The 10811-nt window shown below is 35.3% G+C and overlaps 1 pseudogene; it reads right to left on the reverse strand.

Moving 5' to 3' along the window:
• Nucleotides 1–8996: 8996 nt before the first annotated feature.
• Nucleotides 8997–10489, reverse strand: LOC126063651 (olfactory receptor 6C3-like; annotated as a pseudogene).
• Between the last annotated feature and the right edge of the window lie 322 nt (nucleotides 10490–10811).

The raw sequence follows: 10811 nt of genomic DNA on the forward strand, positions 1-10811 counted from the left end.
GTGATAGATGCATACATCAAAAATGAAGAAAGGGACAAAATCAAAACACTAGCTATACAACTTGGACAAACGGAAAGAGAAGAGCAGAAGTCCACAGCCATGAGAAGAAAGGAAATTGTAAAAACCAGAGAGAAGTGAAAGAAATAGAAAATAGAAAGAAGCAACAAAACCAAAAGTTGATTCTATCAAAGGATCAACAAAATCAAGAAACCGTTGGTCAAACTGACAAAAGAAAAACAGGTGAAGACAAAAGTAACCCAAATAAGAAATGAAACAGGGGACGTTACAACAGACTTAACTGAAATAAAAAGTTCATAAGACAGTACTATGAAATCTATACTCCAACAAATTTGAAAACCTAGAGGAAATGGACAAATTTCTAGAAACACACTATCTTCCTAAACTAACATAAACTGAGGTCTAAAATCTGGACAGACCCATAACGAGAAGAGATTGAAAAGGTAATAAAAAAACTTCCAATAAAAAACAGCCTTGGCTCAGATGGCTTCACTGGAGAATTCTACCAAACATTCAAAGAAGAATTCACAGTAGTACTACTAAAACTATTTCAGAACATACAAAAGGAAGGGATACTTCCTAACTGATTCTATGAAGACAGCAAAACCCTGATACCAAAATCAGGCAAAGACACCACAAAAAAAGGAAAATTACAGACCAGTATCTCTCATGAATATAGATGCAAAAACTCTCCACAAAATTCTAGCCAATAGAATTCAGCATCATATTAAAAAAAAAAAAAAAAACCCCACCATGACCAAGTGGAATTCATACCAGGTATGCAACAATGATTCAACATTAAACAGTCAATGTAATCCACCACATAAATAAAACAAAAGAATCACGTGATCATCTCGATACACTCAGAAAATCATTTGATAAAGTATAACGTCATACCTGAGAAAAACTCTCAATAAAATAGGTATAAAAAGGAAATTTCTTGACATAATAAAGGGCATCCAAACAAAACCAACAGCCAACATCATTCTCAACAGAGAGTGGCTGAAAACATTCCCCCTGAGAACAGGAACAAAACAAGTATGCCCGTTATCACTACTGCTATCAAACATTGTGCTAGAAGACCTACCTGCAGCAATAAGAAAAAGAAATAAAGGACATTCAAATAGGCAAGGAAGAAGTAAAAGTATCCCTATTTGAGGATGATATTATACTGTACATAAACATCCTCAAAGATATCACAAGAAAACTACTGGAACTAATAGAAAGATTCAGCAGTATAGAGGGATACAAGATAAACATACAAAAAACTGTTGGATTCCTATACACCAATAAAAAGAACATGGAAAAGGAAACGAGTAAAGCAATACAATTTAAGATAAGTCCTAAAAAAAAAATACTTAGGCATAAATCTAACCAGGGATGTAAAGGACATATACAAAGAAAACTCAAAATCCTACTGCAAGAAACCAAAAGACACCTACATAAATGGAAAAACATACCATGCACGTGGATAGGTAGACTCAACATTGTGAAAATGTCAATTCTACCCAAAGCAATCTGCAAGTACAATGCAATGCCGGTCCAACAGCATTCTATAACAAGATGGGAAAACTAATCATTAAATTTATACGGAAAGGTAAGAGGCCACAGATAAGCAAATCACTACTGAAGAAGAATAAAGTAGGAGGCCTCATACTATTTGACCTCAGAAACTGCTATACAGCTACAATAGTCAAAACAGCCTGGTATTGCTACAATGACAGACACAGTAATCAATGGAATTGAATCAAGTATCCACCTATGGTCACCTGATCTTCAACAAAGGCCCAAAGTCCACTAAATGGGGAAAAGACAGTCTTTCTAACAATTAGTCCTGGCAAAACTAGATGTCCATCTGTAAAAAATGAAACAGAACCCATACTTCACACCGTACACAAAAACTAATTCAAAATAGGTCAAAGACCTAAATATGAAATAAAAAACTATAAAGATCATAGAAGAAAAAACAAGGTCAACACAAGAGTCCCTAATACATGGCATAAATGGCATACAAACCATAACCAACAATACACAAACACCAGAAGATAAGCTAGATAACTGGAATCTTCTAAAAATTAAACACTTATTCTCATCAAAAGACTTCACCAACCCAGCAAAATGAGAACCTACAGATTGGGAAAAAAATTTGGCTATGACAAATCCAACAAAGTTGCAATCTCTAAAATCTGTAGGAAAATCCAACACCTCTACACAAGAAGACAAATAAACCAATTAAAATATGGATAAAGTATATGAATAGATACTTCTCTAAAGAAGATATTCATGTGGCTAATAGACACCTGAGAAAATATTTGCGATCGCTAGCCATTAGAGAAACATAAACGAAAACTACAATCAGACACCATCTCACCCCAATATTACCGGCACTAATAAAAAAAACAGAAATTAACAAATATCGGAGAGGTTGCAGGGAGATTGGAACTCTTATGCACTGTTGGTGGGAATGCAAAATGATACAACCATTTAGGAAAAAGATATGGTGGCTTCCTTAAAAAGCTAGAAATAGAAATACTATACGATCCAGCTATCCCACTTCTAGGAATATATCCTAGAGAAATAAGAGCCGTCATACAAACAGACATATGTGCACCCATGTTCACTGCAACATTATTAACAATAGGAAAAAGATGGACACAACCTAAGTACCCATCAACAGAAGAATGGATAAACAAACTATGGTACATACACAAAATGAAATACTATGCAATAATAAAGAACAATGATGAATCTGTAAAACATCTTACAGCATGGATGAATCTGGAGGACATTATGCTGAGTGAAATTCAATCATGAAAGGGCAAATACTGTATAAGATCACTGTTAGAAAAACTCATGGGAAGGTTTACACACAGAAAGAAACAATCTATGATGGTTACGAGGGAGGAGAAGAGTAGGGAGGGAAAATCACTAAACAATAGGTAAGTGGTAAATTTGGTGAAGGGTCAGATAGTACACAATGCTAGGAAAGTCAGCACAACTTGACCAAGGCAAGGTCATGAAAGCTTCATAGACACATTCAAACTCCCAGAGGGACGGAATTACTGGGCTAAGGGCTGGGGACCACAGTCTCAGGGGACATCTAGCTCAATTCGCATAACAGGATTTATAAAGAAAATGTTCTACATTCTACTTTGGTGAGTAACCTCTTGGGTCTTAGAAACTTGTGAGCGGCTATCTAAGACACTTCTCTGGTCCCACCCCATCTGGAGCAAGAGAGAATGAAGAGAACAAAAGACACAAGGGAAAGATTAGTCCAAAGGACTAATGGACCACAAGTACCACAACCTCCACCAGACTGAGTCCAATACAACTAGATGGTGCTCAGCCACCTTGACCAACTGCTCTGATGGGGATCACAATAGAGGGTCCTGGACAGAGCCAGAGAAAAATGTAGAACAAAATTCTAACTCACAAAAAAAGAGCAGACTTACTGGTCTGACAGAGAGGAATGGAAATAGAGAATCCAAGATTGAGAAGTGGACAGTATTGACATGTCCTAGGGTTGGCAATCAATGTCACAAAACAATATGTGTATTAATTGTTTAATGAGAAGCTAATTTGCTCTGCAAACCTATAAAAACCTATAGCACAATAAAAAAAAAGAACTGTATCTATAATGACAACAGCAACTCAAAAGATTAGACAGGAATCTTAGGGAACAGTGAGTTTATGTTGATTGGGGAGGAAGAACCCAGAAAATAAGGGTGAGAATGGTTGCACAACTTGAAGAATGTAATCAATGTCACTGAATTGTACATGTAGAAACTGTTGAATTGGTGTATGTTTTGCTATGTATATTCCCAACGACAACAACAAAATAATTGAAACAAAAAAGAAGGAAAAAAAAAAAAAGAGCTTGGCTGCTAACGAAAAAGTCAGCAGTTCAAATCCAAAGCAGCTCCTTGGAAACCCTATGGGGCAGTTCTACTCTGTCTAGGGTCGCTATGAGTCAGAATCGACTCAAGGTAACAGATTTTTTTTTTTTTTTTGGTTTATCACTTCAAAAATTGCCCCCTCCTTTTTTTTTTTCCTTTCTTTTTCTGGAACCCCATTAATCCATCTGGTAGAAGTTCTCGCCTTATTCTCTTTGTCTCTTACCCTCTTCTCTAGTTTTCCTTTAGTATTTCTCAAATATTCACTCTTCTGAGTTCTGTTTCAGTACACTAGCTCTTTCTTTGGCTATGTTAATTTGTTCTTGAACTCCTCCACTGAGTTATTAAGGAGAGCTTTAAATATCAGATTTTTTTTCCCTCAGTAATTCTAAGAACTTGAATCAAAATTACAATTCTTGCTGTGATCTTTTGAATATATTAAGCATAGCTAATTTAACATTTGTGCCTTTTGAGTCTATTTTCTATAGCCACTCTCCCTCTGTTTTTATTGTTAGCTTTGTTTGATTTTATTTATATTGCTTTATCTGCTCATGTGCCAGGGTATTGTTTCTGATAGATGAGAGTTGTGTGACAAAGTTATAGAAATATATTGGTGTTTAGGGCAATGATATCTTCCTACAGAGACTTTATGCTTTTTTCTAGCAGATGATTAGGGACACTAGTATTCAAAGGCATATTAATCTAAATCTGTGAATTGATGTAATTTGAAGCTTTTCTTTAGGGTAAAGTCTATCTTCCCTCCCACTCTTATTTCTACGGCTTAACCTTTTAAATAAACTTTGGAAGTATAAAAGTTTTCTAGCTTCACAAACTTGGCAGGTCCTACACTCCAGTTTTTGTTCTCATAGTTCTATAACCTGTTAGAAATGATTTTCTGATTTATCTATTCAGCTGCCTCTTCCATTATGGGCAGGGAAAAGTGACCTCCTTTGCTGGGATTATCATTATGAATTCTTTATCGTATTTTAATCCTAAAATACTTTGCTTTTTTTTTTACTTTCCAATATCTTCAATAAAATGTATTATTATTTTTGCTTTCCTTTTGTTTCTGTGCAAGGGTTGTCTTGAACTAACTGATAATGAATACACTTGTTATCTATACTTTCAGATTTACTCTGAGGATAAACAACTGAGTCAGTGCATCTGAGGCTGAGTGAGTTTAGATGCCTTTTTAACTAATCAATGCGATGATAGACCTTTCCTTTGCCTAGTGTACTGTCGTACACCATAATTTTCATGAGAAAATTCACTTACGTGTATTTACTCATTCATCTGAACTTGGATGCTGGTTCCTCTACTGTATCAATTTACAAAGATATAAAAAATGGAAATAGTGCCAAGCTGTTTTCATGTCTTTGTAAGAGGATGCTAAGAAAATTTTCTTCTGTGTTGGCATTGTGGTTGACTTTCCAAAGCTATAAAAATCAAATGCTTAGTCCTCGTGTTTTAATTATCTTGTGTTGCTATAACAGAAATATAATAAGTGGGTGACTTTAACAAACACATTTATTTTCTCACATTTTAAGAGGCTAGACAGAAGTTTGAATTCAGGGCACCAGCTCTGTAGGAAGGCATTCTATCTATGTCTCTTCTAGGGGTAGGTCCTTGTCTCTTTTCAGCTTCTGTTCCTTGGCTCCTTGGTGATCTTCAAGTGGCATGGTATCTACCTTCTCCCAACTATGCTTGCTATCCCTGGCTTAATCTGCTCTTTTATATCTCAAAAGGGATCAATTTAAGACACACCCTACATTATTGGAAAACCTGGTGGTGCAGTGGTTAAGAGTTCTGTTGCTAACCAAAAAGTTGGCAGTTTGAATCCACCAGCCACTCCTTGGAAACCACATGAAGCCGTTCTACTTTTATAGAACGTCATACAGGGTTGCTATGAGTTAGAATAGACTCAATGGCAATGTTTGTTTGTATTTGCTACATTATTAACATAACAAAAAAACACATTCCCATATGGAATTACAACCACAGGTAGAGGGGTTAGGATTTGCAGCAGATATTTTGGGGCAGACACAATTCAATTTATAACGCCCTACAATCAAGATAATTTGGGGGTCAAGCAACCATTACAGAGCTAAATAACTGGCAGTTGGTCAGATTCTCCTACCAGCAATCATTATCTAGAATCTCTCATTATTCCATATACAGTGGAGTTTGCTAAAAAAGAAAGATTAATGGAACCATGTAATCATCAGCTTAGAAAAGATTTTCCCTCCATTTTCTGTGAATGTTGCAACCTGACAATGACTCTCAAGGTCAAGTAAGAAAGGTCTTAGAGAACCAGATACATGACTATGCAGTGCTTCTGAGAAGGACAGGCTTCTCTTTGCGATGATTTAGTATATCACACTGTATTTGCTGCTCTGCCCTCTCAATTTGAGTAGAAGAGAAAGAGAAGTTCAGAGAAACACTTGGGTGCAGAGAGTGAGCAGAAGTGAAGTAGTCACTGCAATCATTACTTGTTAAACCAAGAATGCGTAGGTTTCCCTTAGATCAATTAAACATCATAAAAGATAATCACACTTTAGGCATTTTGCAAGAACCCTTTCAAGTTTAGCTCCTTCCAGATTAAGGGACACTAATGCAATTTTCTATGTTGTGTACCTCAGAGTTAAATACTGTTTAGGGATTGGTTGTAGCACCGCAATTTGTGTGAAGTCCATTGAATTTACTCATATGCACCATATAGGGGTATCTGTATTTAGACACCCTCCCACAAAGATCCAATGTTAATCAAAAGAGATTTAAAGGAGCACCAGATAAATAAAAGGTGTTTGTCCTTTTCCATCTGTCTTCTGCCTTTGTCCCAACCATGAACTACCTCTGAGTACAGAAGAAGTAATGAAAGGAGCCCAAGACTCCATCCAAATTTCAATGCCTGGCCGAAGCTAGTTGAATATGAAGTTGATATTTTTTAATCGACCAGGCTAAACTCAATGTGACTAGCAAGCAATGGCTTTACATGATATGAAATTACTAGCTGGGAAAGGAATTTCACCTGTGCACAATAGGCTGAAGTGCCTAAAAAAAATTATAAATATATGTATATATATATACATACATATATATATTATTTCACATATAAACAGACAAAGTCATAGATTTGGAGCAAAACCTAAGCCCTTCATACTGTTGGATTCTTAAACATTAGTGTTACATTTGAATAACATTTCTTACTTTTCAAAAATTAATCTGTGTATATCCTTTATAATTTTATCTCACGGTAAGCATATAGCATAAAAACTAAAGTATTTTAATCCTTATTTTAAAAATGAGGACACTGAAGTTTGAAAAGCTAACATGCCTAATTTTCTTAAGTTCTTATGGATGGTAAGTTGAAAGTTAGATATCATAACTCAGTATTTCAATAACAGTCGTTCTCTCTTTAACCAGAAAAAAAGTACCTTATTGCTTTTAATGTGTTAAATAATTATAATTATGAATCCACCAAATATAACTCAATTTCAGATGGAACCCCAAATCTACATACATGGATAAGTATTTCTTTTTGTCTATAGTTGCAAAGACTGTCATTTACTTAGTTTGCTCAGAATGACAGCTATTGTTCTGGCATGCCAGATTCCAGTCAAGTTTAAAAACATAAAATGTAGTCATGTAGAATGATTACTACGTATGTGGTTAAAAAAAAAACTTTTGCTGTCCAGTCGATGGCAACCCCAAGTGCCTAAGAATCAAAATGTGCTTCATAAGGTTTTCAGTGGCTAGTATTTTGGAAGTAGATTTCCAAACCTTTCTTCTGAAGCAGTTTTGGGTGGACTCGAATCTCCAACCTTTTGTTTAGCAGTTGAATGCAGCGTTAATAGTTTGTACCACCCAAGGAACCTACCATGTCATAAAAAAAATTTTTTTTTTAGTAGTGTGTAAAAATAATTAAGCTTTTATACTTGGTAATGTATATAATATTTTTAAGTATTAACTAAATGTTAGTTATTAAAAGAATGTCTAGTTATGCAAAGCTTTGTAATGTAGCAAATTTTTCGCTTTATCTGCTGTCTCTATCATGACTGTAATCCTAATATAATACATAAAAATAACAATGATTGTGCCTTCCTTATCGCTGTAAAGTTTTTTCCAAATTCTGAATGATGTGGGCAAGCCTATTATATTCAAAACCTTAATATCCTCATGTGCCCGTATGGTGTATTCTCCATAGAGATATTATAGAATTCATACACAATTGGATTATAATCATCAATTTACTTCTTTTTTTGCTTACACTGGATATGAACAAGCACAAAAGCCATTCTTTTCCATTATTGAATCATTTCCTACGTAGATACTGAAATTTGGGAATAAAGAGATGAATAAATACGTGAATAAAAGGGATATGTAAAAGATCTCTGAGACTATTTAAATCACAGACAAGTGTAATGTATCACCAAGACTTACAGGTTTTAAATTCCTCAGAGAGAAGTCACCATGTTCATTTCTCATATTGGAACGCATTGTGTTCCAGATCTTAAAAGCATATAAAGACCAAAACTTATTGAATTATACTAGAAATCTGCATAACAACACTTTTCATGATTTGACAAGTACTTCAAATTTTTTTAAATTTTATTTTCTTATACTTCGCTTTGTAAGTAGTCTACAATTTAACAATGAAGTCTGTTAAAATTTTCTAGTCAAAGTAATTGGGAGAACAAGAGAAGAAAAAGAAAAATTGAAATTGTAATTCTTCTAAAATATAGCCATTAATTAATGTTTTATATTTTAAGCCAGATGAATCATTAGCACAACACTGTTCATATAATTAAAATAATCATAAAACCAAAACCTGCTGCCGTCAAGACGACCCCGACTCCTAGCGACCCTATAGGACAGAGTAGAACTGCCCCATAAAGTTGCCAAGGAGCGCCTGGCAGATTCGAACTGCTGACCTCTTGGTTAGCGGCCATAGCGCTTAACCAGTACGCCACAAGGCTTTCCAAAATAATCATAGTGTAGCCTAAATTTATTTTTGTAGTTTGCAACGCGGAACTTTTATAATTTACAGAAAAAATAGAAGTGAAATGTGTTTTAGTTTTAGTGCATTTACTTTGCATGTTTTAGAAAAACTATGAATATCTCCTAAGAAGTGACAAAAACATGAAAATTTTATAAAAATAACTTCATATCATGATCAATATTTATCCAGAAAATATACATTAAATTTCACAAAGTATAAAGCTCTGTATTCAAAGTGCAACACAATAGTATGTATTAAACTGAATTTAATGACGATGACACGCATGGAAATTCTATAAACATTACTGAAAACACTATCAATATTCATCCTGAAAATACACACGAAATTCCATACGTTTGAAACACTACATTTGAAGTATGAAGCAATAATAACGGTATCTTTTAAGAGCTGAGAAATTAAATAGAATTAAAACATTTTTACTCCATCCTAATTACAGTGTGCCTTCAAGGAAAATGTAAGGTTTTCAGAAAATTCAGTAGGAGAAATAAACTTTACCATATTTTAAAATATGTTAATGGACACTGCATTGGAGAACTCAAGCACAGAAGTTAAAGTGAGGGATTTGCTAAATATCAGATCAATTGATGTAACAGGTAAAGAGACTCTAAAAGAACAAGCATGCCTGTACAAACATCTATGAATTTCAGGTTTATATTTAATTGTTCTTTATACCCCCCCAAAAAAAGCAACTGTTGGTGTGCAGTCGATTCCAACTCATGTCAACCACAGGTATCTGTATTTTTGCTAAAAAAAAAAAAAAAAAAAAAAAGCTCCCAATTTCCTACATTCTGGAGGAAGTCTTTGAAGACTTGTTTTACTTGCTGGTTCCTCAGGGAATAAATGAAGGCTTTCAGCACGGGGGCAATAGATGTGTTGAGAATAGTGACTCCTTTGGTCAATGATGCTTTTCCCTTGCAGAGGGATTGGCATACATGAAGATGCAGCTTCCATAAGAGATGGAAATGACAGTCATGTGGGAGGAACAAGGGGAGAAAGGTTTTTTTCTCTGACTGGCAGAAGGGATTCTCAGAATAGTCCTGATGACATACATGTAGGACAAAATCATTAATGCCAAAGTGAATAGCAAAGTAACCAAAGCCACGTAAAAACCAATTACTTCTAGGGGCCATGTATTTGAGCAAGATAGCTGTAAGAGGGAAAAATAGTCACATGCAAAGTGATCAATGACATTGGAAGCACAGTAATCCAAGGGGGGAGGAAGCATAAGGGGTGGGAATATGGTCAGAAACCCTCTCAGCCACACACATGACACAAGCAGGGAGCAGAGTTTCCCGTTCGTGGTGCTTGCATAATGCAGGGGCTTGCAGATGGCCACATAGTGGCCATAATAGGTCTCCCTTGAGAAGAGTCGTGTTCATCGTTGTATCCCACAGAGGACCTAAGGTGGTGACTTTTACTTGCCATTCCCTTCTTTGACTAAGTCACAAAATATTTTATCATTATTTAATATTTCATGAATAATAAGTATGAAAGCCACTTTCTTACAAAAGTTGAGGTCTTCATCTAATTTGTAGCTAATCATCTTCATTAGAAACATGTTTCGGACGTATGCCTTTTTGTTGTCTTATTACCCTTATGTTTTGTTAGATGTCGAAACATAGACAAATGGTTATTTCATCATCCTTAATTGGTATCGTTAGGTTCCATCGAGTCAGTTCTGACTCACAGCAACCCTATCTGCAACAGAACGAAACACTGCCTGGTCCTGCATAACTTCACAATCATTGTTATGCTTCGGCTCATTGTTGCAGCCACTGTCAATCCATCTCCTTGAAGGTCTTCCTCTTTTTCACTGACCCTCTACTTTAGCACGCACGATGTTCTTCTCCAGGGACTGATCCCTTCTGATAATACGTCCA

This window comes from Elephas maximus, chromosome 20 (genome assembly GCF_024166365.1).
Source record: "Elephas maximus indicus isolate mEleMax1 chromosome 20, mEleMax1 primary haplotype, whole genome shotgun sequence".
NCBI classification, from domain to species: Eukaryota; Metazoa; Chordata; class Mammalia; order Proboscidea; family Elephantidae; genus Elephas; species Elephas maximus.